This window comes from Triturus cristatus, chromosome 6 (genome assembly GCF_964204655.1).
Source record: "Triturus cristatus chromosome 6, aTriCri1.1, whole genome shotgun sequence".
Taxonomy (NCBI): domain Eukaryota; kingdom Metazoa; phylum Chordata; class Amphibia; order Caudata; family Salamandridae; genus Triturus; species Triturus cristatus.
The window spans coordinates 1,524,102,970-1,524,126,427 of record NC_140589.1 but is presented as its reverse complement, the minus strand read 5'-3'; the positions used below and the strand labels follow the sequence as shown (position 1 = coordinate 1,524,126,427).

At 46.2% G+C, this 23,458-nt stretch overlaps 1 protein-coding gene across 3 annotated transcripts in view; it reads right to left on the bottom strand.

Moving 5' to 3' along the window:
• Positions 1–23,458, bottom strand: part of ANKEF1 (ankyrin repeat and EF-hand domain containing 1) — a 250,905-nt gene that overhangs the window by 151,134 nt on the left and 76,313 nt on the right. The window lies entirely within an intron of this gene.

The following is a 23,458-nucleotide window of genomic DNA, read 5'->3' as shown; positions in this document are numbered from 1 at the left end:
TGATAGACAAGTAGAATTTGAATGTTAAATGTTGCTTTTGTGGTGTATTCGTGATTCGTGCTTTATAAAATAAGTATAACCTGCATTAAGTGTTGCTTTTTGCTAGATAAATACACACACATAGAGGGTTTAGCAAGGGAATAACATGTTAATAGTCATTTCCATGTATTAATTACGTTTTTGTGTTTCTTTGCTTAAGTTGGCCATTCGGGCCTGCCATAAAATGGCTGCCTTCCGTATCTGAAATGACTGACGACGCTACTGAATTTCTGAGTGAAGTGCGCCTGCGCCAACAACAGCGGCAATGGCCTTCTTGTGACCCTAGCCAGACTGTTCCCAATAAGGTCGTACCGGGAGAGGTGCCAACCTTACAGACAAAGGACTTCCGTAAAAACCAGAATTGACAAGTTTGATGACCTCATGACAAGATGCCTATGGGAACTTTAAGGACTATACCAAATCAACCAATCAGGAGATCTGTGACCCAAAAACTTGTTACTTGTTGCAATGATTTTACTATAAAATATGGTAGAATAGAGAGGTTGGGGCTGCTACTCTTAGAACGCGCTTTTCGATTTCCTGACGTTATGCTGACGGAGAGGACGGTGACACTGCAGGACAGCTGTTAGCCTGAATCTTTGACGGCCTGATCAGATGCCCAATTTCCCGACGAACTATATAAATTGCTTTCTATGGGCATAGAGAGACAAAAGATCTGAATCTGACTTAGAGGACGACCTTTAGCCAGAATAGGTAAATATGATGATCAACTGCTTGACTGATTAATGATTTTTCCTGAATTCTTTAGATACATTTCATTTATTAATTACAAGAACTGTGTCGGGTTGTTTATTTTTGAGAAATGTATTGATATAAAGTAATTATAGAATTAAGAGTCACTCAAACCAGAGACTAGCTGATCCATGGCCTATCCATGAGAGGAATACTGAAAATGATGTTTAGGTCCTAATGAGGTAGAGAAGGGTAGGTGAATATATTGTTCATTAGGGATAAATGAGGATTTCCTCTCATTACAGCAAATGGAATAATCCCCTCTTGAGAAAAACAGACCAATAGAGAATGAATGTTGGTGTTATGGGCCCCACCAGTGAATGAAGTGATTGAGTGTATATGTGAAAATCTATGGTCTGTGACGGAAGAGGGATTTTGTATTCCACGCTGCATCAGTTTCTCTGGTAGCAGAATGATGGTTAGCTATTGTTTTGGTTTAGTGATTTTTGCGTGTACATTGCTTATTGATTGGTATTGGTTTACGTACTAACACTCTATGTTGAGTTGCGTTGAGTTTCATGTTGTATGCACGGCTTCTGGGATGTAGGAAGTCGGGAGTTTGTAACGGTTCCGTAGCAGAGCAGAGGTAAGCGCTGCTCTCGGGAAAGACGGAATTGTGGTTGCCCGTAGGTACACGGGAGAAACGTGTGACATGTGAAGTTACACGGCGTATTGTCTGGGTTCGATTCGGTAGCATCATCGTGTGTTGCCATTAGAGACATTTTCTGTGTGAGAGGAGTGTGTATGATAGCAAAGGGGTTACCTGTGAAATTTTGGTCTTAGGTACCAGGAAACCAAATGGCATACCGATAACGCTTATCACTGAAAAGGTAGCAGGTGTTCTCTGAGCTTGTTAGAAGGACAAAATTAGAGGGAAGCGCTGTTTTGTTAGCGAGTGTTATATTCTGTAGTAGGGCAGAGGTAAGCGCTGCTTTCGAGAAAGACAGAAGTCTGTGTGAATGATCTACATTTTTCTCTGCATGACAGTGTGTGTATGAAAAAGGCATTCCGATTAATGGCGAAACTCTAGTGTTATTTCTCAGGAGCATTGGGTCTCCAACTAGGTGTCTTAATTCTAGAGAAGCGGTTAGTTGATGCTTGTTAGAAGGGTGAAGTAGAGGGATGTGCTACTCTATCAACGGAAGTAACGATTCAGTAGTAGGGCAGAGGTAAGCGCTGCTCTCGAGAAGGACGGAATTCTTGTGGGAAAGGTCTATTGCTGTTCTTTGGTTAGCGAAGCAGACAATGGAGATGTTTTTGTGTTGTTACTAATAGAATTGTAGAAGTCGCAACAAAAGTTACCTGAGCAGATTTTGTAAAGGAGGGGTAGACAAGAGCAGAGCTGCCGCAGCGGCTGCTTACGTCAGAACGACCGCGCTGGGATTGGACAGTCGGTCAGAAGGGTAAAACGCTCCGGATTGGTGCGTTAGTGTAAAGCTGCGCTAGGAGTGGAGAAATACAGGGTGACGTAAAACGCTCCCTATTGGTGCGTTAGTGTGAGTCGCGCTGAGATTGGAGGATTGTGACAGTGACGTAGACGCCCCTGATTGGTGCGTTAACGTGAGTCGTGCTGTGAGTGGACAGAATAGCGGTACAGTTGTAGAAGAGACTAAACGGTACACGGAAACCGAGAAAATGTATTACCAGCCACCAGACAAAGAGAAAAAATCGTGGTTTGGTAGAATTAAGAAGTGGTTTAAAAAGGACAAACAGGTCAGGACTATGGAAGGACAGTTAATTCCTCCACCGAAAACCCCCGCATCTTTGATGATTGTGAAATATGGGTATCATACTTGTATTGGTTAGACAATTGGGTAAAATACACCAAGGACGATGGAGTCCTGGCATTTCCAGAACATGGTTCCTTTAATTTGGCTGTTTTAAGGAATTTGAGAGAGAAGATGCTGTATCTAGAACCAAGACCTAGACCGACACAATTTGAGGCATTGACGGAGTGGGAAGACGAAATGCATGAATGAGAAAGACAAAGAAATGGTAGAGGATATAGGCATTTGTTTGGCAGACCATACGGACATGAGACACATGATGATCGAATGAAAAGGTGGCGAAATGCAAGCATGACTGAGGGTGTGTTACCTGTAAGAACGGTAGGAGAAAATGAAGGAAGAAAGAGGGCAGAGAAAAGGCATAACGTGGAAACGAGTGGGTATGAAGCGAATGAATCAGAAGATGATGTTCTTGATGATGTGTTTTATAAAAATCCACCACCGTATCGACCAGAACCAGAAACATTATCACAGAGTGCCCCAATGAGAGAAACATTACTAACCATTAAAACAGAGACTATGTCACCAGAGTTAGGGAAAAGTAACTCTGTGAGAGAGGTAGAAAAACAGACAGAAAGTAGAGTAAATGGAGAAAATTCAGCAGAATTAGCCAAAACCACTCTAGAATTAACAAAGAAAATAAGAGAATTGACCAAAAATCTAGAAGCTGTAACAGTTCCGGTAACCATAGGTCCAGTAATGCCCATATTTGAGAAACAAAAAGAGAGCGAACATTGCTTAACAGTACCTTATAGGAGCCATAATTTGGTTGAAATTCCCGAACGAAGTCAAAATGAGAATCCATGGGGACCGACAATAAACATGTTTGAACCAAGTGTTTCAAATAATCCATTTTTAAGTCAAAATTATGTGGAAAAAAGTAGAATGTTGTCTCTTGTTGCCCTCACACACCCCGAAGGATGTCATGCTTCATCATCGGGCGTTTGCTCCTCGTTGGGCCGGCGGTGCAATGCCCTACGGGTCCCCCGAAGGGTCTCTTTGGCGGAGATCTTTTAGAGAACTGCCGATGGGTGCATGCGGGTATGTGGGAGGGAAGTACCAGAGTGGTTAGTGCAAAGTGGTGTGTGCAAGGTGAGTTTAAGAATACCTAGGGATACCAAACAAATTGTCATTTAATAGAGAGATATCCTTGGTATAATAAAAAGCCCGTAGGTTGATAGTTATCTGTCAAGACGTTATGTGTCTGGATAACTTAAAAAATGGTCGACATGTTTCACGCCTTGGGTGGTCAAAGTGATCCTTGGCGTTTCATCAGGACCAGTGGTGATGGTGAAATGTGAACGGTGCAAACTAAATAAAGCGGGTAGGGTGGTATTAGCCCTCTCGCTGTTCAGAAAGGGGGGGAAAAGGTTTAAATGGCCTACACAGGTATTGTGTGAAAAAACCAGTATGTTATGCCCCCTTTGGAACTGACCTAAAATAAAGAAAAGAAAATGGAGAGAAAGCATGATTTAAAAATGGTGCAAGCTATTTCAATGGCAAATGCGGAGCATCATTCTGCATCTAGCACCAGTTACCGAAGAAACAGAGAGTCCGAACATTCTGGAGGCAGAGAGGCTGACTCAAAGTATACCAGGTTCGCGTGCATTGCATACCGCGTCGGCTGTCAATGGGTGCGCGGAGGGGGGGTCGGGCCCCGAGACCCAAGCCGGGAAGGCTCAGTGACAGAAGACAACCAAACCCGCTCCAAATCACCCCTTCGCAGCCTCAAACACAGGGCTAAAGTCACGCTCGTACGGGTTTCAAGCCCCACCATTTCCACACCCAGGACCTATGTGGTACCCCCCCCTACGGTCCACCCCAACCGGGGTTTCAACAACCCTTCTTCCAAACCCCTCCACCTCCTTTTCAGAACAGAGGCAGGGGCAGAGGCAGAGGCAGAGGAAGAAGAAGAGGAAACAAACAAGTCCAATGGCGAGACCAGGAAAACCAACAGAGGACAACCAGGAGCATGACTCAGCAAAAAAACTGATCGTTAACTTATCTTCTAAAGTACTCAACCCTGATGAGGCTGCAGCTCTGGAACTAGGACTGGGTTTTGTTCCAACCCCCAAAGAGGATAACTTCAGGCTCAATGAAGAACTCCATCAACTTTTTCGTAAAGTGAGACTGAGGGCATTTTTCAATGACACTGAAACACCAACACAGGACGATACGGGGCTGAGACCCCCCTCAAGGTTTACCCCCACTACTGGGATGGTTCCACCGGAGGTCCTCACCTTTGAAAAAGCAGTCCTAAAGGAAAATAATCTCCTGAAACCACCCAGCTCTTTTAACAACCTCTCAAAGAGACTGCGAGATGCGGTGACGTCCCTCAAGAATGACGACACCATTGTAATCAAACCAGCGGACAAAGGGGGTGCTACGGTGATCCTCAACGCACAGGACTACGATCAGAATGCTGTCGCCAATTAAACAACACAGAGTACTACGAAATCTTGGAGACCGACCCCACAGTGACGTTACTGGGACAGATCTGCATTTTGGTCAATGAGGCCTCCACGGAAGGATGGATTACACCCAAAGAAGCGGCATTCTTGGTGAATTTGACACCCATAATGCCCTACTTTTACATCCTTCCAAAGATCCACAAAGGGGTCTCCCCCTGTCCAGGTCGCCCCATCGTTTCAGGGATTGGATCTTTACTGGAGCCCCTAAGTCAATTCTGTGACTTCTTTCTGCGCCCTCCAGTAGATTTTAAAGCAGCTCTCGACTGTCTCAGCAAGGGGTTACTTTGGAATAAATTAAGGAAATTAGTAATCTCTTAAAGGATACTTCGAGCCATAGAACAGCTCTACTAAGAAAATTGGATTCAAGTGAAAATCTGGAACAGCAACAGAATATCTAGGAAAATACCAACAAGCCAAGGAATCAAGCAGTGATGCGTGCTGGCGCCTCATCTCTTTAATCTATTTATGGCAGATCTCTCTCCAGCCATAGATCAAGTAAATTCTCATTCGCTCCAGCTGGGTCCGCCTCTCTCATCTGTCCTACTCAGAGGACATTGTGCTGTTCAGCATCACAAAAGTGGGCCTGCAAAGATTATTAAACGCATTGGTCACCTATGTCAAAACCAAAACTTAGAAGCAAATACAACAGAAACAAAAATAATGTCGGACTCCAACCAACCAATGCGGGCAGCCACAATCTTCCTAAATAACACTCTCCTGGAAGTGGGAGGCAGTTACAAATATTTGGGTTTGTATCTGATTTTTAGAGGGCACCTTTTCCCACCAGAAACATTATATTGCAAAGAAAGGGAGTGCCCTAACCTACGCTTTCAGCATGTTAGCGGAAAAAATCGTTGTTCCCTTTTTTGGCCGCTATTAGCAGTCATCTCTGCCAAGCTACTCCCAACAATCACATACGTAAGCCCAGCCATGAAGGGACAAGATGCCATCCTACTGGATAAATTACAGATTAACACTTACAAGCGAGCATTCTCCTTGCCTCAAACATCATCTCCTGCACAAATCTGCCTCGAGTTTGGACTCATAAAGCAAGAGCTGCATAGAAGCTCAACCACAATAAAATGCTGGCTCAAGATACCGCAAACACAAGACGCCCCACAAAACAGTGCCCTATGGGCAGCTCTACAAAGTGAACCACAGTCGGTCTACCATAAATACTTAGAAAACTCCATCAAACAGTTAGATTTGACTGCATTGTGGGGCATGAGTACGTCATACAATATTTTTAAAAGGGCGATCAACAAAGCTGTAAAACTGTAGTCGCGCCTGGCAGACAAAAACAAATTCAGCACTCGATCTCACGCCTAAATGGTGAACAATAGCTATGGTGCCTTAAAACCAGTGGCATATCTAGGCATCCCCTTCCCAGAGCACACAAAACACAGACTAATAATGGACCTGCGCTTTGGCAGAATACCAGCATTGGCTAGTTGACCAACCTGGGATTATACTGGACCCACAGAATGCAGATTTTGTAAAGAAGAAAAGGAAGGCTGTAACCATCTAGTCTGTATCTGCCCCCACTTGCACAATCTTCAATCAACGTTATTAAAATGACTTTTAAGGACAACGGCATCCAATCATGCAGAGAAGCTATAAGAGCGAGCCTCAAGCCAGACCACTCACACTTAAATTGCAAACTGATGAAATTCCTGGCAATGGCTTCTATCTAACAGATATTTTCGTATACCACAGTTTTGGGGGGTGTAGGGATTATTGTAATTAATTTGGGCGATCAACCGGGATGGTAGCCCTTTTAATCTGATATGTATTCGGCGTTAGCATTTCTCCTTTTAACCATCACATAAGGAATATAAAGTCTGCACTTTATAACGCACAGTTGCACTTTCACTTTTAATCCTTTTTTTATCCTAGTTATAGATTGCATTTGTAATACAAACTATTGTTATGGTTTTAATTAACTAAAACAATAAAACTATTGAATTGAAGTGAATTGTTTCTGGGAGGTCTATGACTCTGAGACTTGTCTCTATGGCCTAGAAAATGCAGTGCATGATTATTGAATGTTAGCCAGTTACCAATACAGTTACCATAAAATGGCATTTCTACCACTGATTAGCACAAAGGAGAGCTGCTAGACATAAGAAGTGCACAGGCTGGCACCTTAAGGTCTCTAGAACCATGAAGCCATCCACAGAGACTTTTATAGGATACGGCTGGTCCAAAATGGGACTAAACGGTTTATTATTTTTTTCTGCACCAGGAAGTACCTCGAGTATATTGCTCTGTTCTTGTCAGTACTGAACATTGTTTCTATGCCACAACTTATTTGATCAATCCTCACTTCTTTTCTGAGATGTCCTAGATGCTGGTGCTTGGGAACGCAGGTTTTACTGATGAAAGTGAAGGTGTTTGCCTTACTGCATAGCCATTGTTCATTGAAGAATGCATCATGTGATGTTTTTTCACTCTTCCGGGTGTGCAACAATGCTATCCTATAAAGTAGTAGGAAGCACAGAGGGTGGAGTTGAGGAGTCACTGCCTGTTAAGTGTTTTAATGGTTGCCACTGAGGACTGCTGCTCTCTTCTTTTTGAGACAAAAATGAGCCCTCTGGTGGCATAGTTGCCGTGACTGCTCCTCTTTCATGGCTTGTTTGAAGCACTGATGACATCGCTGCTGGTATCTTCTCTCTGAATGTCTGTATCTTGATCTGGAGGCCTTCAAAGCATCACTTCCTACCTTCATTTCATGCATCTCATTGTCTGCGTGTGACCCAAGCAGATATGTGTGCAAGAATAGAAGGCTATGGATCTTTTGTTGTGTGTTAGGCACTTAACCTTGTGAGATGGAGGCATGAAGCTCTGTGCATGCACAAACATGACAACAGTTGTAGGTTGAAAGATTTGCTTTATCCACAGATTTTCTAATGATTTCACTTGAGGGCGTTTCTGCAAAACGATTCATGTTGTCCCCATGGGATCTGTCGTACTGGCCCAGAAGGGCTGCTGAAATAGATGCTTTCAAGGCTGCACTTGTCCCACAGGCCTTTTTTGCTGTTGGATCATTTCTCTGGCTTTTCGTGTCTGAAGTAGCTGGAGCAGAGCTTATGTTCCAAGATGTTTTCTCCAACACACCTATTATTATCAAATTTGAAAAAGAGAACTATGCTCTGGTGAGCAGTGTTTCTCAATGAGGCGTTGAGTTGAGGATTTAAAGTTGCCCAATATGGTTTTAATGAGACCAGGAAACAAAGGCACTAGATGGTGAACAGAATAGTTTTCTGTAGGGTGTGTAATGTAACAAATGAAGTAGTCTGTGGTGTTTCAGATAGAGCTGAGTTTATTTCCACTGATACAATGTGGTCAAAGGTGAGTACGTTATTTGTTGGAGAAACTCTAGTTGGAGCCCTAGGAGAAAAAGATGGAGTGTGGTCAACATCGGATGTATCCAAAGACAAATCTGTTAAGTCTGCCAGTGGGGTCTTAATCTCTGCTCCTACTTTCATCGATGCTCCCCCCTCCTTGAGCGTTCCCTATAACGCGTACGAGATCGGTGTCACTTTGGTGGAGAGATGTGAGGGACTCCAAACAGCTGGGCTGGATGTAGAGGTGCTGGTGCTATGGGAGGAATTACAAGTGCAATTGGTTGAACTTGGGGACGCACTTGCTGTATGGATTGTGGGATAGGCCATGGCAAAGTGAAGCTGAAACTGTAGTCCAAGCGGGATGAGTTGGCTCATAATGAATTAGGATCTACTCCACATTCCATTCCGGACAGACAAGTGGTTTTGTTTATTTTCCGCAGTGTAGGAGAGATCATTGTTTGAGGTCCATGATCCTCAGTATCTTAATGTTCTTCGATAGGACTACATAAAATGCCTCTTCGGGATCACTGTAAAGGATCTTGTACTCACTGGGGAGACTGTGACCCGGCGTTCTTTGATGTCATAACTCGTGACCTGGAGGAAGGTTTGTGCCTCAATATCACTGCGCCAATGTAATGTGTTTTGGCATCACGAACCTCAACACTGTGCGGGACTGGTATCTTGTCATCATCTCCTTAAAGTTGAATTCATGGTATCAAGTGGTTTGACTCTGATCGTGATCACATGTGTGGCAGGGAGCTTCTAGACATCTCTGATCTTGACATCAAAGTGATTGAATGCCGCAGTGAACCTGACACCAGAGCCTTTGGTGTAACCCGCTTCAAAGGTGTAAGGGAGCAACGGTGGTGATCAGAGTTGTGATTTTTCCTTTTCTTTGTCGCTCTACTAGGAGAGGGCTCCACAGAAATCCCAGTGCTTAGGTGGTTGCAGAGAATCACATAGGGTCTTCCCCTTGCCTTGATCTGAACCATTCTTTGAAGGCGGATTGGAAGGATGCTTTTTTTTCAGCTTTACCCACTCACAAAAATAGTGTTTTCCTTAACACAAAAAAAGACACTGCTTCACAACATGATTGTTTCGAAGGTACAGGAAACACGGCGGGTGTGGTCCTGATGTTTTCTTGCCACATTAAAGTATTTTCTCAAATAGTTAGAAACTCCTCAGTTAGCAAGCTAAACTCCCATTTTCCTGCTCCTGCTCCTCGAACAAGAAAAGAAAACACAACAGATAGGGATCCAACAAGACCGCAGAATGTGAACAGCGCTGAAAAAAAAGTATTGGCATAGCCAATAGGTCTCACCTTTGGGACCTTATAAGTATTTAGTTATGCAGCAGGTCCCAAAGGCGTGACCTATTGGCTATACCAATGCTTGTGTTATATCTGGGCATGTTGAGAAGCTAGGGGACTGGGTCTCGATGTCAGGTTGGGAGCACAGCAATGACCTACTCAATTTGAATGAGAAGGTAATACAACCAGAGGCGTGAAATAAAAGGTTCACTACCAGGAATAACAGGAAGGTAGAAAGTTAGGCTGGTTAGAAAGGTAAGGAGGGGTAGAGGCAGGCATGGTGGTGAGGGGAGAAACAGATGCATGCTAGGAGAGCACTGTGAGGGAGGGAGGCGAAATGAGAAGAGGCACTGAAAGGTGGGTCGGGTAAAGACCGTAGTGAGGCAAACAGAGGGTAGCGAGGGGTGAAGGGTAGACAAAGAAGTGAGGTGTAGAAGAAAAAGATTCAGGAGCAGAGACAGGTAAATCAAAGCTGGAGAGGGGAGAATAACGTAGTCGTAGAACGTGAGAGGGCCAGGTAGAGAGAGGGAGAGGTGTGTCAGAGACAGGTAGAGACAGCTGAGGAAGAGGGAATAATAAAGACAGGTAGACAGGTGAGGTAGAGGGGTGCATTGATATAAAGGAAGTTCAGAGATGTGTCAGAGAGATGTTACTGAAGAGGAAAAGAAGTAGAGGTATTGAGAAAGGAGTAAGGTACTAAAAGAAGTAAGGGGGTGAACAGAGGTAGAACGAGTGGAAGGGGAGAGAACACGTAGAAGATGAATGGCAGGGTAAAGTGAGCGATCAGGCAGTGAGTATGAGGAGTGGGATACAGAGGGATATGTGGCAGTAAGCGCGAGGTGGGGGTACAGAAGGATATGTTGTGACAGTGAGCACGAGGTGTGGGGTACAGAGGGATATGTTGTGGCAGTGAGCGCGAGGTGTGGGGTACAGGGGGATATGAGGCAGTGAAACACAGGGTCGGGACGTCCTGCTAGACATGTTAGGGTTATTGAGTCTGTGTACGTTTTAGTGGGATCTGAAATCCGGGCTATGCTGCAACCTCAGTTTTTGACTTGGGAGGATAATGCATCGACTCTCCCCAGAACGTCATTCAGAAGACCCCTTGCTCTCAGGCTACACAGTGTTAAAAGGAGGTCTTGGTGTCCAGGCCTAACCACTCGTGCTTGTGGCGCGCAGCTCAAACTGGCCATTGTCATTCTGTTTGTGATAATCAGCCACAGACAGTATGACAATGGGCGGGAGGGGCTGCGAGGAGTGCTAGGTGCCCCATCAGGGAATTGAGGCCTCTGGCAGGGAACAGCTCTGCTCCCTGCAGGGCCCGGAATTACGGACAAGAGGCATCCGTAAAAGCATGGGCGGCTATAGGGGGGGCAAGGAGGGGCGCTACAGGGGGGACAAGCGCCCCTCCTTGCCCCCCCTGCAGACGCCCATGCTCCCATTGCAATTGCGATACATGTTTAGGGCGCATACGTTCCTTCCAAAATTCTTTCTTCTTCCTTATGAAGATTCTTACCTGCTCTCGGCCTCGACATTCCCTCAGGATGAGAAGTGGCCTTCCACGGCTGGCGTTGCTCGCTGCTGGTGCCCCTGACTGCACTGGAGGTGCCGGCCCTCCTGGTGATGGGGGATGGGCCGCGGGCTTGAGGCCGTGAGAGCGTTGGCGTCCTCAGGTTTGGCCAAAGATTGGGCGGCGCTCGGTGCCATTGAGGTCCGCAGTGCTGGGGAGGAATGCAGGGTGGAGCGGGTGGCGAGTGGCTGACGCGAGGGGGCCCAGGGAGTTTGGACACAATTTTCAGTGGCCACCGCCCCAGCAACTCGGCTAAGCTAGGGAGGCAGGTTAGTTCGACCAGGTGCTCCGGAGGGCGCCTGGCCAACATGAGGGGACCGCGGGAATGCTTGGGTGAGTGTCTGTTGGGAAGCGGTCAAGCAGGAGGCAGGCTGCTGTCCTGTAATGGTGCGCGGTTTAAAGCCCCGGCACTACCGGAGCGATGCTCATGTGCCTGAATGTGTATGTAGAATTGAGGGAAGAGACATTAAAGCCCCTCCAGGGGAATAACACGGCAAGGCAAGTGCTTTGCTGCTTAAAAGCACTCTGCAAGTAGAGGTCTTTGAATGAGACCAGGGAACTGGGAAGTGACTTCAAAGAACAAGCGCACGCGCCTCGCACGGCAGCAGGGGGAGGGGAGAGAGGAGGGGGCCTGCGCGATTCCCTTGTGGGAGCGAGCAGCAAGGCGCGATAGCTCCCGCAAGTGAATCGCCAGACGTGCACGCGTTGCCATTGGAAGCAAATCAACGCGTGCACGATTTTGCCGGGAAAGCTGTGCCGATTACTAAAGGTCTCTTTCCTATGCAGCGCATGCGCGCTGCGTAGGCGTGACCTAAAAACAAAATTGTACAAATTCCCCAAATAAGGAGGTTTGGCACGGAGGGGAAGAAGAACTGAAAGTCAACTGCCTGCATTTCTGCCTTGTGAGATACCTAGACACTTAGCAGCTATTACAATACAGATCTGTTTTGTAAGTCTACAAGCTCAGTGTCCCTAGCTAGCCTTCTTGGGGCAGATTTACAAGAAAGTGATGCATCTGGAGAGATGCGTCACTTTCCCTGCAACACCCTGAGAAACCCTCGCGCCACCATGGATGCGCCGTATCTACAATAAGGCATCACTATGGTGCATGGATTGACAGATGCGTCAGAATTCTGACGCATCTTTTGGCGCATAAGTCACACATTGATAGAGTTGTGTCGCAAGCACGACGCAACTCCAGCAATGCATCGGGAGGCCTATCTTCATTCTGCTGTGTCACTCCTTATGCCTGCTTGAAGCAGTAGCGTCCTAGAAGTGGTGCAGTGAAATCTTTCATATTTCACTGTGTCACTTCTAGGATCCTTTTTTTGTGTGGGAACACCTACCCTGCATACATTATACCTGATCCAGTTATAATGTGACGCTGGGCTTTACAATGTGACGCATCTCCCTAGATGCGTCATGTTGTAAATGGGCCGCACTTTTATGCCGCCGCTGCGTCACAAAAAGTGATGCAACGGCAGCGCAAAAATGATGTAAGAGGCTTGTAAATCTGCCCCCTTGTTTTTATTTTTCTTCAGACTTGTATAATTGTATTTCTACAGTTAACTGTTTTGCACTTTTCAAACAAATATTTATAATATAGCAGAAATAAAACAAAATACCTCTGTTTAGATAGGCATAGTTCCTACTAGCCTAATTAGATACATGAGTGGGCACATGAAACCAGATGAACCAGCATTCTGTCAATCAGACAGGCTGGGTGGGCCTCTTACAAGCTGGTGCAGCTTAGGTGTAACTGTGCTACTTAAATGTACTGTACACAAATGCCTCAGAGGCGTACACTGTTTTACTTCTCTTGAAAAGAGAGGAATCCTTACGCCGCAACCGAATCAACTTGTGACCTGAGTGACGAAAGATGGATGTGCCATGTAATGGTAAAACTGATTTTAGTGCAAGACCATACTTACGATGTTAGAGGCATACATTCTTTTCAGAAAATAAACTATAGTTTCTGTATAGCAGCAAAGCAAGCAAGGGTCAATTAGCAGGGTTCCTTCTGACATGTTATGATGTTTCTAAGCGGTGTTTTTATGAAGACACCGATTCTTGTGCCCTAAATACTTTGCCTCGTGCTCTTTCTCCTGCCTGAGTAAGGGCTGGACACTACCCTTCCGCACGCTTAGCGTGACGGTGGACATCTACCATCTTCTGCATTTACTCCAAAGAAGTAAAACATATTTCATTTCTTTGATCGCATTCTTGATTGAATGCACCAGCTTGAAGCATGGATGAGTGAATGTAAATACAGTGAAAATATTCCTGGCCAGTAGGCGGAGTCCAATATTGCACCTAGTTTTTTATAATCATGATAGGTAAGGATGCTTCTGTCTGCAGTCTCCTCTCTACTGTGTTGAGGAATTTCGTGAAACGACAGGTCAGTTGGGTGGAAGTAGATTTAAAGCAAGCCAACACCGCCTGTCTGCAGGAACGAATCCCATTTAGATTGAAGAGGGGACGCAGGAGTAGGCGTCGTTCTTCTGCAAGACTTGTGCAGTTGCAGATTATATGGACGAGGTCTTCAGATCTGTGGCTACATGGCCAGCAAGTGCCGTCTCCAGGCTTCCTCTTCCATGGTGGAAGATGTGGTAACATTGGTATTGTGTCCATCCGATATTTTTAAAAATTCTCTTTCAGAAGAATGTTATAATCATAATAGGTTTACCTTGTTCGATGCTATTGATAATAGATGATTGACTGAGAACCCCTGGGGGAGCTGAATGTCTTCAGCAAGGCTCACCCATGCATCCGTTTATCCAGGATTCCTCTCAGTAGCACATGTTGCTGAAGGGTGAGGGTGCTGAGGTGTGTTCTTCTGTGAACTTAACAGAGATGAAGTTTCTCTTCCCTATTGCTTCACACAGATATGAACCTGGTAGAAGTGGGGTGGAGTAGGGGTACTAGAACTGGCATCAGAGGTATCAGGGACCAAAAGAAGGAACTATTAGCATGCGGATGGGTATTCTGAAAAAATGTTCTTTGCCACAGAGCATGGCAGGGTGTTGTTTAAGTGCCAGGTTTTCAAAACCTTGGAACCAACTGCTGGAGCATAAACTGTGTGAAGGATCTCCTGTAAGAAGAGTCATTTAAAAAGAGGATGCTAACTCTGGCTGCAGGACACTGGGGACATCTCTCACAGAGGTCGACTGTCTCTAGGGGCGGCGGCAGAAATGGGATGCCTAAGAGGACTATTTGTTCTTGATGAGCAAGAAGGAAGAACTTGTGCTGCTGTGTGACTACAAAGACCTAACATAACGCCATTCAGAAGTATCATTTTGAATCCTGTGCAATTTTTCAACTGGGATTTACCTCCAGTTCAATGCAGCCAGGGCTGGCTTTAGGGCAGTGCAACAGGTGCAGCTGCACCTGAGGTTGGCCTTGGGGGGCGCTGTGTTTAGAAATAACACAGGGGGTTACAAGCACCTGCTGCAGAGTTTCCTGTGTGTTCAGTAGATATCAGGCAACAATAAGAGTGTGAAGATAACTCTGGTAATTAACACGCCTGCTGGAGAGAGATCAGAGTTTTGTGTGTAGGCAGTTTGACTCATCATATAGTAGTTGAGAAAGCATGTTTCCCATGCAGATCACAGACCTGTATTTTATGAAGATAGCTCAGTGGGTTACTGTTTTTGTCCCAGAGATCTCTTTGATACTTGAAGTTCGTAAGTCACAATCCTAATATAGCACAATGACCTATGAACTGTCATCAAAGGGTTGCCTGCAAATTGCATACTATAGGTTAGGATGTCATATATTTCCCCCAGTCTTTAATTTTCTATTCCCAAAGTTCACTTGGGTAGAATAATTCTTATTGGTCGAGTGCTGTATTTTTCACTTTATTACTGTTTGAGTGCTGCATAAATACTTTACACATTGCCTCTAAGTTAAGTCTGACTTTTATTAAGCCAAGCAAACATAGGGTTAAGCACAGGTTGATTCAGTGACTTTTGAGGTTCACCCTGACAAGGAATGTGGTTGTTGCCCAAAGGTAGCTACCACCCTCCTCAACCAATAACCCAGTTTCTTACATTGGTGTTCAGTGGTGGGATCCAGTACTTGTGTTTGTGCAGTGCCACTCAGTGATTTTGTGGAAGACTAAAAATCCCATATAAAACATACAATATCATATAATATCAGAAGTGAATCTTTTTAAAATTCTGCTTAACTATTTTTTTCCTTTTTCCAAATGTGTTTCCTACCTTGTTTGTGTACCTGCAACTCTAGCCTGCAAGCATGGAGATGAATCTCAGCAACCTGGAAAGCTACACTATGGCAGTCCTCAAAGGGTTTTGCAGGGAGAGGGACCTCCCTGGAACAAGGAGGTCTATCTAAGAGATGAGAGCTCCACCAAGCCTTCAGAGTTCTTGAAGGAGGCCAACCAGCTTATATCTACAGCACAGGACCAAGAAGAGAATGAGGATGTTGAGGAGCGGCAGGAAGAGGAAGAAATATAAGAGAGGTACGAAAACCTCCTCAGCATGTCCTCAGAGGAGAAAGGAGAGCCCACAGTGAGGCCCCCTGCTGAATCCAGAGCAAGCAGCGGCATCGCCTCTTGCAACCTGTCCCCTGAGGAACTGGAGGACAGGATGGAAGAGAAGGAATTCTGTCTGCTTCTGACCGAATGGAAGCTGGATGCAGATGAGAAAAAGGCGGAAGCAGCCAGAGAGGAGGCTGCTGCAAAGAGGCCATTGGAGGGGGAAAAGGCAGAGGCAGCCAGGAAGGAGGCTACTTTTGTTGGTTCATAAAGTTTGTCTGAAGGAGCTGGACCAGAAAGCCAAACAAATCTTTGGGTCTAGAAGCAATGGTAGCAGTGAAAATCCGGTCCCCAGTGGATATAGGGGTATCCACATCCGCAAGGATGTGGTGCCTACCTTTGTTGTGGGGAATGACATTAACAAATAGTCTGAGGCATATGAAGTAGCTCTGCAGATACATAGGGTCCCTGAGGAGGACTGGAGAGCCAGTCTCTGGAGCCATTTATCCAATGTTGAGAGGGATTCACTGTTGGTTCTAGGGAAAGGTGATAGGATGGAGTATCCACTACTAAAAGAAGCCCTTGTCAGAAAATATGGTCTCACCACAGAGAAGCAAAGGAAGATTTTCAGGGACAGCCAGAAGCTGCCCCACCAGTCTAGGGTGTATTTTGTGGATTACATGTGAAAGGCATCGGATAGTGAGGTAGAGGGGAGTGATGTGAGTAGTTAACTGTACAATGTGATTGCAAGAGAGCACATGTTCAGTACTTGTCTTCCAGAGCTGCACCAACAGTTAATAGATTGCAAGCTCACTGACCTCAGGGAGCTTACAAAGGAGGCAGGCCGTTGGCTCCGCACCAGGGTCCACAAGAAAATATCTGGGTGGATCACACCAAGGGTGAACAGGGCCCCACTAGAAGAAAGAGGGGGGACACAAAAATAAAGAGTTCTCCAAAGGCCTCCAAAACAGTTCTTAGGGAAAAATTCCCAGTCCCAACCTGACCAGAAAAAAGCTAGTTTTCCCCATAAATGCCATGAGTGCTACAGGTACGGGTATGTCAAGGGGGGCCCCCACTGTCCTAAAAGGCAGCAGCCCTCCACTAGTGGGCAGACACCAGGGTTGGCCACTGTAGCATCTGAACAAGAGATTGCCCCAGTTAGCGTGAGGGGAAGTGCAGAGGTAACTCAAGCGTCCCTGGGTGACAGAGAGATGGTACCCAAAGATCACATGCCTAGTAATACTAAAAGGTATAGCCAGTGTGTCCCAACAATGGTAGAGGGTGGAGGCTCTGAGAGTCACAGCAACCAGCATGATTACTGGCAGGTGTCAACTAGTGTCCTTGTAGCAGGTGAGTCCCAATGTAGTCCACCAAGTTATGGGAGCTCACAACCCACGAGAGCCACCATTCCCTGGCTCTGGTTCCCTTTGAATGGAGGGGGGCATCTGAGGTTCCTTAACGGTCGCTGTGAGTCCAGCCCTGGCTGTGTATTGTCTACTTGGTAACAAACTGCAGCACACAATCTGGAAACAGGGGGAGCACTGGTCCCACTTGGAGATGCTTGGGTTGTCCGAGAGGTTGTACCTGACCACAGGGTCCATGGCCGCTGGAGTGGAAAGTAAAAAGGACCTAGGGCCAGATGTACAAAAAAGTCAGTTTGCTATTTCCTAATTGCAAGTTTTTGCGATTCGCAATTATGAAATCACAAACAGCTATGCACAGCAGTGTCTCATACACTGTTTGCGATTCCCAATTGATCGCAAATGAACCTGCATCATCAATATTCCTGAGGCAGGTTGCAATTTGTGACCCATTGTGAATGGCTACAATCACAGGGATAGTGCCCTGCTCAGGTCAGCAGATCATGCCTGTGACTGCTTTTTAAATAAAACAATATTTTTTTGTGCAATGCAGCCCATTTTCCTCAAAAGAAAACGGTCTGCATTACAAAAATAAAAATGAAATGTTTTCTTTTCATTTTTTAAAAGTATGCAATGAGTATGCAGTGGTCCGTGGGACCACTTCCTGCTCTTAAAACATGTTTTGACCCACATTCACAAAAGAGAAGGTGTTCCTTGGGGGCTCCTTCCTGAGTGCGAATGGGTTACCGTCTCATCTACAGAGTCAGTAAATTATGAACCACAATCAGGTGGCAAAACATTCATACATACCAGTGCTATTCGGTATTAGGAAGGGACACCCTAAACACGCACCTTCCTAATACCAAATCGGAAAAGTAAAATGCGATTCGGTAACAAGTTGCCCGAGTCGCATTTTGCTATTTGTACATGGCAAACAGTAAAATGCTTTGTACATCTGGCCCCTGGAAAAATGGACCAGGTACCTACCAAAAAGAGGAAGGGCACAGGGTGTGGGAAACCACACCCTGAGTCTCCCATGGTTTGGGAGGAGGCTGAGTCTGAGGGTGATGCCCTAGAACCTACAGGGGAGGACATTGGTGCCCTGGGGACCTACTTGAGCGGACTGGCTGGCAAGCTGAAGGGGCATCTTGCAGAGCAGAGTTCTGCAAAGCCCAGAAAGAGTGTCTTACTCTTGAGTGCCTACAGTGGCAGGCAGAGGCCCAGGCAGCTGGTGACACCTCTGGTGATCACCTGATTTTTTGGGAGAATGATCTCCTGTATATTGAGACTGAGGTTTCTGAGCCTGGTGCAACACATGTGTTGTTTGTCCCCCAGTGCGACAGTGCCTTTCTACTGGTTTTGGCTCAGGATGTACCCATGGTAGGACATCGGTGGAAAGGTCCTGTCCTACGTGTCAGGCCAGTGGGAAGTCAGGGGGAAAGTAAAAGGCTCCCCTGATTCTCCTTCCTGCCATCTGCACCCAGTTTTAGAGTGTGGGTCTCAACATTGTTGAATGCCTGGACCTCAAGGCTACCCTAAGCAACAGGTTCACTCTGGTCTTGGTGGACCATGCCACTTGTTACCTGGAGGTCATACCTCTGAGGACAGTGACTGCACCTGCAGTGGCCAGAACACTGATGGGGATCTTTACCAGGTGGGTTTCCCCAAAGAGATGGTGTTTGACTGGGGCACCAACTTCATGGCAGCGTACATGAAGTCAACGTGGGACAACTGTGGATTAATCTAAAAGACTAATGGGCTTTTTGAAAGGTTCAACAAGTCCCTGAAAGGCATAAACAATGGGCTGTCAAAACCCTTGAGGATGAATTGGTACGTCCTCTTGCCATGGAAGTTTGTTTACAGGGAGGTATCACAAAAGGGTTTAGTGTTCAGTTGTTTTGAGCTTTTGTATGGTCACCCTGTCAAGAAAGTCTCAGTCTTCTGAAGGAGGGGTGGAAGAAAGCTCCCACAAACCCCCTCCCCTCCAGGACGTAGTCATCTACAGGTAAGGTAACTCTGGCGGAATTTCAGCCTGGTCAGAAGGTGTGGATGATGGAGCCGCTGGCTTCTACCCCCCACAACCAATAACCCAGTTTCTTACAGCCATCTTATAGAAGAAGCACTTTAATGAAACAAGCAGAAGAACTAATCTTGATGGGGGTGGCCATGTTGAAGCCAGGCACTCCTAGATAGATAAGCCAATTTAAAACTAAGCAACCGCAAGCCAGAACAACACATCTCACAAAGGCAATATACATTTTGAAACACTGGAAGATCAGACCACTGTGGCCTAAGGCAAACAGCATAGTGAAAATATTCATGGCAACACTAAAGAAGACTGTGCAACCATAAGTAGTTGACACAAGGCCACTTCACCACCTCTCAACAAAGTCTTCAGAGCATAACTCGAACATTCTACCCTGTAAAGGGTTTAGCCACACTCATTCTGGGACGTGAAGTATGCACCAACATCTCAAGTTTGTCCACAGAGAAAGAACACTGGAGACACTACATTAAGGCCAAAGTGAAACTGAACTATGTTGCTCAGATTTGCAACATAAGGACAAGATGAAGGAGTATGTCGGTCAAAGGAGAATGCTCAAGAAATCAACCATCCCTGAAGGAGACAGGATGCTGGTCAAGAAAGAATAAATATGAAAGCCCAATACCAAGTACATAAGCTGACCATTTCAAGAGATCACTACAAATGGAGACATGATCACAGCAAGTGACAGGGAGATGCAGGCAATCCAAAACCTTTTCTATGTCAAGAAATATCCACCGCCGAGCAGATTCATCTGCCAAGCATCAACACACCTGAACAACTTCTTGTAGTCGGATGATGATGATGACACTGAGGCCACTAAGAAGTACCCAAATACGTCAAATCTGGAACATAAGACAGAAGCTGTCCAACAATCAGTATGAACCAGAAAGAAGCCTGTGAGGATCATCAAGCATGTTTAAGAGATCTCAGCCATCAGGACACTATACAAACTCATTTAAGGGGGGGGGGGGTGTTGTGTTGAGAGGATACATACTCTGGCAGTAGGGCCCTGGTGACATCAGAGTGACCATCTTATAGAGGGCAGGGGTGGGGATAGAAAAAGGAGTGGCCAAGAGGAACTGGTGACTTGGGCAAGTCACAAGGAGCATGTAAGCAAGTCACTGCTATCGTGTGACTACAAAGAACTTGTAAGGTTTGCATTTTAAAATAAAGACATTCCTAAACACGTTCTGCCTCCTATGTGATCTTTCAAACCTCCAGTGCGATGCAACACAGGGGGAACAGAAAACACAGAAAATCTGGCAACACCAATGTCCAAAAACTATCTCTACCCTTTTGTTCTAATAGTGTTAGGCAAAGTCTCCTGGTAAGGTATTCCAGTCTGAGTAATGATGCAGGCAAGAGCAGCTGGTGTCTAATGTCATTGTCCTGCTTTACATATCCAATCAACTATTTAATTTGCTTCTTGACATCTCTGGCAGGGGTATATCTTGCAGAATTTTAATCTAAAGACTTGGCATTAGGCATATCAAAGAGTACTTTCGAAGCCTACTTCTAGCAGGTAGTTAGGTCAAATCCTTCTGGTGCCCAGTATTCCAAGAGATCTCGAGAAGTGGCAGAAAAAAACAGCAAAATAATTGTAATAATACAGCATAATATGACCAACGTAGCCCATAAAGTCTTGTGACTTAACTAACTTAAAATACATGAAAATAAATAAAACACAAATATGAGCGACTAAAAATACTCTCCTCAAAATGGAGATCTCGCTGAAGGGGCTGGGCAGTTCCAAAGAATGTTGAGTAATCTGTCAGTGGGAGCTACCAGGACACAAAAAACAGTGTTGGAATAGCAACGAGGATTTTGTTGTGAATAATTAGAATTTAAAATATTTGAAATATGAAAATGTGAAACTATGAATTAAACATTAATAAGGTCTGTGGAAGGGTTAGTGGCCTTCAGGGTGGCTTAGTCACTTACACAGTTTTAATCCCCACATATTTCTGAAATCCTACTCCTCCATACCTCACACTTTCCCACAATTACAACGGGCACATATGCAACCATTGCTCTGTGCGCTCTGCAGAGATGCCAAGGACCGGATGTGCATGAAGACTACACACCTTTGTGAGCCACTGACAGGCACGGTAAGGAATTCACACTGCCTTGAGCCTCAGCTTCAGAGCTCTCTATCATGGGTCGCACAAATACTGAACTGCAACCTGAACTCACTCAGGCACCTAGAGGTGACTCAGTTCAAAGAATGCACCCACTATACAAGGGCCACACGTTGCATGAATGAAAACTAGAGAAACATAACATCTTAAAGAAGCAACTACTCTTAGAGAATGCAAAATGTAGTAAAACATGGTAACTGCAACAGGGATGGCTTCACTGGCATGGAACACCTTAAGGGTTTTTACAGCGTAGTTTTTTGCAGGCAAAATTAAGGACATGAAAACAGAGCTCCATAGGGACCCATTTCCATGTGGGTGTTTGATTACTGGCGAGTCTGACATCCCTCAGGACCCAGCCCAATTAAAGCCTTGCAACCACCTATCATCTACACAGAGGCCTCTGTGAGCCATCCACGGGATCTCATCAAGTTGTTAAGATCCTGGTGAGGGGATACGTATGTTTAAAATAATTTGTTAATTGCGTCTGCTTGCCATTAACCCCCACCACACCCCCACCCCGCAACAAACACACGCACAATCCTCTCTGCCTTCTGGCAGGTGTCAGAAACTGATGCGGAAGCAACAATTCTGTTCCTGTTGCACATACTTGGAAGCAGAGGCACCATGTTGCTGTCTTTGCATCACGCGATGCTGCAAAATGAGTAAAAGACCAGGTGACACCAATTACAGCCGAAGACACCGCCTCGACCATGAAAAGCATCCACTCGGTGGGCCCCCACCGACCCCTGCTCCCCTCACATCTACCACAGAGCCGCGGCTGCCATCACACCGAACTACAACGCACCATCAACACCACCTTCAAAACAGGCAGCTTCCCAGACGACTGGAAGTCAGACCTCTGCTCAAGAAGCCCACAGCAGACCCCACCGACCTCAAGAACTATTGGCCCATCTCGCTCCTCCCCTTCGCAGCCAAAGTTGCAGAGAAAACAGTCAACAGGAAACTGACACAATTCATTGAAGAGATTGCCGTCCTCGACCCGTCCCAATCCAGATTCCGAAGCAATCACAGCACAGAGACCGCCCTATTCGCCGCCACAGATGACATCCGCACTCTCCTGGACCAAAGCCACTCCGCAGCCCTCATCCTACTCGACCTATCAGCGGCCTTCGACACCGTCTCCCACCGCACACTAGTCGCCAGACTACACGACGCAGGCATACAAGGAACAGCCCTGGACTGGAGCCGATCAATCCTCACTGGAAGAAGCCAAAGGATCAGACTCCCACCCTTCCTCTACGACCCCATGAAAATCACCTGCAGAGTCCCACAGGGTGCAGCCCTGAGCCCCACCCTCTTCAACATCTACATGGCCCCCCTCGCAGCCATCGTCCGACAACACGGCCTCAACTTCGTATCCTACGCAGACGACACCCAGCTCATCCTCTCCCTCACCAAAGACCCCACCACTGCCAAACTCAACTTCCAGAAATAAATGCAAGACATCGCAGTCTGGATGACCAACAGCTGCCTGAAGCTCAACGCCGAGAAGACAGAAGTCCTCGTTCTCAGTACCACCCCTTCTGCATGGGACAGCAACTGGTGGCCGACCGCCCTCGGAAGCCCACCTACCCCCCTCAGACCACGCCAAGAACCTCGGCATCGTACTCCACTCATCACCCACCATGAACCGACAGGTCAACGCCGTCACCTCCAGCTGCTTCAACACCCTCCGCATCCTCCTTCAAATGGATCCCCCCTGAGTCAAGGAAGACAGTCACCCACGCACTCATCACCAGCAGACTGGACTATGAAAACGCACTCTATGCCAGCATCAACAAGACCCTACTTCGCAAACTCCAGCCAATACAGAACACTGCAGCCAGACTCGTCCTCGGCATCCCCCGACACGAACACATCAGTCAACACCTCACCTACGAAGTCTCCACTGGCTCCCCGTGGAGAAAAGAGTCCCTTTAAAAATCCTCACTCATGCCTACAAATGCCTACACAACAATGGTCCCAAATACCTTAATGACAGAATCAACTTCCACGTACCCAAAAGAAAACTCCGATCTTCCAACCTCGCACTGGCCGAAACCCCGCACATCCACAGAGCCAGAGCAGGCGGAAGATCCTTCTCTCACATTGCAGCCAAGACCTGGAACGAGCTACCGGCA